This window comes from Rhincodon typus, unplaced genomic scaffold (assembly GCF_021869965.1).
Source record: "Rhincodon typus isolate 14 unplaced genomic scaffold, sRhiTyp1.1 hic_rhity00005079, whole genome shotgun sequence".
NCBI lineage: Eukaryota > Metazoa > Chordata > Chondrichthyes > Orectolobiformes > Rhincodontidae > Rhincodon > Rhincodon typus.
This window is the reverse complement of record NW_025970717.1, coordinates 6680-11646: the sequence shown is the minus strand read 5'-3', so window position 1 is coordinate 11646 and position 4967 is coordinate 6680. Positions and strand designations below refer to the sequence as shown.

The following is a 4967-nucleotide window of genomic DNA, read 5'->3' as shown; positions in this document are numbered from 1 at the left end:
AATGGTGATGGATTGGGAATGGGGGAGGTGCAATGAGACCTGTGTGTCCCCCATACACCAGTCACTGAAAGTGAGCATTGCAGGAGCAGCGGGTGGTGAAGGAGGCAAATGAGATTCCGGCCTTCAAGTGAGAGGATTCGAATCCAGGAGCAGGGATATCTTGCTGCAATTGTACAGGGTGAGACCAAACCCTGGAGTATTGTGTGCGCAGTTTGGGCTCTCCTTATCTTAGAAAGGATGTTCTGGCTACGGAGGGAGTGCAGCAAAGATTTCACAGACTGATTCCTGGGATGGCAGCATTGACACATGAAGAGAGATTGGATCGGCGAGGATTATATTCACTGGAGTTTAGGAGAAGAAGGGGAGATCTCATAGAAATCTGTAAAATTCTAACAGGACTAAACAGGGTAAACACAGGAAGGATGTTCCCAATGACTGGGAGGGAGTGCAGAACCAGGGGGTCACAGTCTAAAGGAGATGAGTAAGGACTGAAATGAGGAGAAATGTCTTCACCAAGAGAGTGAGGAGCCTGTGAGATTATCTGCCACAGAAAGCCGTCAGGGCCAGAACATTGAATGGGGAGAGCAGGCTGGAAGGGCTGAATGGCCGACTCCTGCCCTTACTTTCTAAGGTGTTTCCTGTGATCTGTCTGATAGGAATCAGACCAGAGAACCACGCCTCTAGGAATTCCCGTGTGTGTCTCTGCTTGGCTTGGGCTACTATGGTTACCTTGTCCCAGTTAAACTGATGGTCTTCATTGTCACTGTACCAATATTAAGAAGAGTTTATTGTGCCGTTTTGCTGCTAGCTGATGTTCATGTATTCCGATGGTTAGTTTCCTTCCTGTCTGTCCAATGTAATGGCTGCGGCAGTCGTTGCATGGTATTTTGTCGACCACGTTGGTTCTGCATGTTGTGAGAATGCGGTCTTTAATCCTTGTGAGTGTTTATCATAAAGTAGCTGTGGGCTTGTGCGCTCCCATGATTCCTCGTGGTCTTAGGAGTCGTGTTGTCTGTTCTGATGTGTTCTTGATGTAGGGCAATGTGGCCAGTGTGTTAGGGCGTACTGTGTCCTCCTGTTGTCCGAAATAAATGTTGACTCCTGCGGCAACTCCATCCTGACTGTATACCACTGTGCCACCACCTCTGCAGGGTCTGTCCTGCTGGTGGGACATGACATATTGAGGGATGGTGATGGTGGTGTCTGGGACATTGTCTGTAAGGTATGATTCTGAGTATGATGATGACTCTCCTGATTTTGACACGAGCCCCCAGATGTTTGTAAGCAGGACTTTTCAGAGCTGACAGGGTTGTTTCAGGTCTGTTGTCTTTTCTGGTGCCTGGGTCGATGCTGGGTGATCCATATCATTTCATTTCATTGTTGAGAACTCGTAGCAATGAATACGATTGAATGGCTTGCTCATTCATTTTAAAGGGTCAACCCTGATAATAGGTCACTGGACTCGAAACATTAACTTTGTTTCTCTCTCTCCACAGATGCTGCCAGACCTGCTGAGTTTCTCCAGAACTTTCTGTGTTTATAACCTGTAACGTTAACTCTGTTCCTCTTTCTCGCTCTCTCTCTTTCTCCATAATCCGGCTAAGATTTTGAAATTTGCCATTCTTGCCGTCCTCTCCTGATTGATGAGAGGCGAAAAACTTCAAACAGAATCTGTTCATTTTCCAGGCGCAGTCCTGCCAAGTGAATATCGGCAAAGATTCCCAACCTCCCGAAGTAGTCTGCATCTACTTAATGAATTATTCTACCGGCGTGGGGGGGGGCGGTGGTTGGCGGTGGGGGTGGTGTCAACTTCAGAGAGATATATGTTTGCTATAACGGTTTGTACAAAGTATAGCTTTCTGTCGATTTTGAATGTTTAAAAAGAAAATGGTGCATCAATTACAGATCATGATCAATTCACCACAGTCTTAACAGATCATTGAGCTGCTCTCCCATAAGAGAGAGGGGACTGAATGGTGATGTAACCTGAGGGTCACCACGCCTCTGGCCAGGGAGAGGTTGAGAAGGAGAGTCCTTCACGGTAACCCCATCTGGTGTAGGATTTGAGCCCATGCTGTTGCCATTCTAATGCATTACAAACCAGCCATCGAGGCAGCCCCCCACCTCCCCTTCTGAGGCAGGAATAGTCGCTGATCTGGACAGGGGGTGTAATTACAAAACAAATAGCCTTGCCCCTCCCTACCCACCCTAACATCATTGGAGACAAAGAGATTTGTGATGATGCTGTAGCTTTAAGAGATTATTTTGTCCTGGTTTCTTTTGAGAGGGAGATTGAATGAGAGGCATCGAGCTCGCTCGTTAAGACCACTTAACTAAACAGCTTGAGTTTTATTTTTCACAGCCTGAATGGGTGTGGCCAGCTTTCACAGATCAGGATTTCTGGGTTTTGTTTTATTTCACGTGCATCTGAAGCTATTGGGGTCTCAAAAGCCTGTGAAGCATCAGTGGATGTCTCCTGGCTCCTGCTGTCTCTGTATTTTCTGTTGATGTTTTATCCTCCTGGATTGGAGAACTGCCCGTGAGAATCTGTGTCTCAATTTTACATTTTTGTCAAGGAGTGTGTTTCTGGGATGTTACTATTTTGAAACAGTTAATTAGCAATAGTTACTGTATCTACTATTCTGTTACATTTCCAATAGAGTTAAGTTATTCTTAATTCCTCTTTCTTTTATTGCATTTTAACTAGTGTTCAAATAAATTGTTTTGCTTAACATTGAGTTGTTTGACCAATCGCATTGCATCTGAAAGCAGCACTTCATGTTTGCTTTTAAAAATAAAGTTAGGGTAGAGGCTACTTTCTGAAAATATTTGGAGGGGGTGTGGTCTGGTCTAGTCTGGTCCATAACAGACTGAATAATTCCAAAGATTTATTTTAGGAAGACAGACTGAGCAGTTTTGGCCGATATTCTCCGGACTTTAGAAGAATCAGAGGAGATCTCACTGAGGGATACAAGATGCTAAAGTGGGGGATTGACAAAGGAGATGGAGAGAGGATGTTTCCTCATGTGGGAAAATCTAGAATGAGAAGTCATCATGTCAAGATAAGGGGGTGGGGCAGATTGAAAATGGAGATGAGGAGGAATGGCTTCTCTCAAAGGTTGGGGAGAAGGGGCCTGTCTAACCTGAACACCATTGGACCGTGCCAGGAAACGGGAGCACCTTTAGGAAACCCACACTATCACAGAGAGAATGTGCAAACTTCACACGGACAGTTACCTGAGGCTGAAATCGAACCTGGGTCCTTAGCACTGAGCAGCAGCAGTGCTAACCACTGAGCCACTGTGCCACCCGTTGAGCCTGTTCCACCATTCAATGGCTGATCTGTGGCTTCACACCATTAACTTGCCTTTGGCCCCTATCCCCTTATTATCTCAGCCAAACAAAAATCTGTCAGATTGGAAACTAACAACTGATCCAGCCACTGCTGTGTTTGTGGAAAAGAGATTTAAACCTCGATAACCCTTTGTGTGTAATCATTTAATGGAACATTTTCAACCTAACTTTTGCAACGTACCGTGGCCATCCAAATATGAAGCAGTTCTTACTGTTTAAAAAAAAAAGAGAATTTTCCTTACATCTGTGAATGTTCTCATTTTCGATTATAAACTCTGTGGAAAACGCACACGCCCACCTGATCATGTGTTATTGGCTTATGGAGAGAAATCTACTGTTTGAACTCCTGTAGCCACAGGTTTTGGGGCAGGATTTTTGTTTGTCAAAGAGGTACATCATTCTTTTTGCTCCAAGTTCGTACGTTTGCTTTAGAAGTACCGTAGCCGGAGAGGGGCGCCAGGGACTAACGTCCAACTGGAAAGCTGAGCCCAGAATGTCAGGATGGAGCTGGGTAATACTTTGCGACAGAGAATAGAAGAGAAAGTGGGAGAATGAAACCGAGCGGTGGTAAGGAAGGGTCCTGGGGATGAAGCTTCATTGAATGGAGATGCCTGTTCAATCTGCTCATTTCGATAGCTGGGGGCATCTCGCAATAAAGTCATAGATTCATACAGTACAGAAACAGGTCCTTTGGCATAACTTGTCCATGCCAACTAGGCTTCCCATAATAAACTAGTCTCATTGGCCTGCACTTGGCTTTGCAAATCCTTTTTGCACCCTCTCCAATTTAATACTATCCTCCCTTTCGCTATGCTACCAGAATTATACACAGTAATCTAAAAGTGGCCACACCAATGTCCTGTACAATGGCAACATGACGTCCCAAATCCTATTATCAATCATCTGACTGATGAACGCAAAAATGAAATCTGGATGGTGGCACGTGATCAGGAATGTACACTTTAATACGACCGAGTCTCACAGTACTGGAGAGTCTTTTCGATCCATCCAGACTATACCCACCAACAATAAAGGATGTTCCCAGTCATGACGGGGCAGTCCAGAAACAGGGGGTGACAGTCTAAAGGGGACAGGGTAGGACTGAGATGAGGAAAAATGTCTTCACCCAGAAAGTGGAGAGCATGTGGGATTCTCTGCCACAGAAAGCGACTGGGGCCAAAACATTGAATGTGACTCCATCTCAGTCCTGTCACCATCCCACACGTGCTCTCTCTCTCTCTCTCTCTCTCTCAATCCTGTCATCATCCTTTTCTCTCCCTTCATCCTGCTCTCATCTCTCTTTCTCTCCCTCACCCGACCCTCGCTTCCAGAAATTTTAATTGCAGGCTCGAACACGCGAATCAGTTGCAATTATTTTAGCTCCTCCTAACAGCACGGCTCTGGCATCTTATTGTATGTGATTAATCCAGGAGATAAATGCACACAATATTTCATTTATATATAAATATGTAACAACCACTGACAGAAAATAAACATCTAAAACGCCTTCACATGCATCGCACGAGTCCAAATGTAAAGTCAACCTCTTTCTGTCTGGGAGGGTAAATACTTTGGGAATTCAAATAATTTCACCTCTGACATTCCTGAAAAAG

At 44.9% G+C, this 4967-nt stretch overlaps 1 long non-coding RNA gene across 1 annotated transcript in view; it reads right to left on the bottom strand.

The window, feature by feature from the left end:
- Positions 1-3479: 3479 nt before the first annotated feature.
- LOC125482027 overlaps positions 3480-4967 on the bottom strand; it is a 6874-nt gene continuing 5386 nt past the window's right edge. Inside the window, exon 2 of the long non-coding RNA XR_007261525.1 lies at positions 3480-4947. This is a non-coding gene — a long non-coding RNA (uncharacterized LOC125482027). The remainder of the gene's footprint in view (positions 4948-4967) is intronic.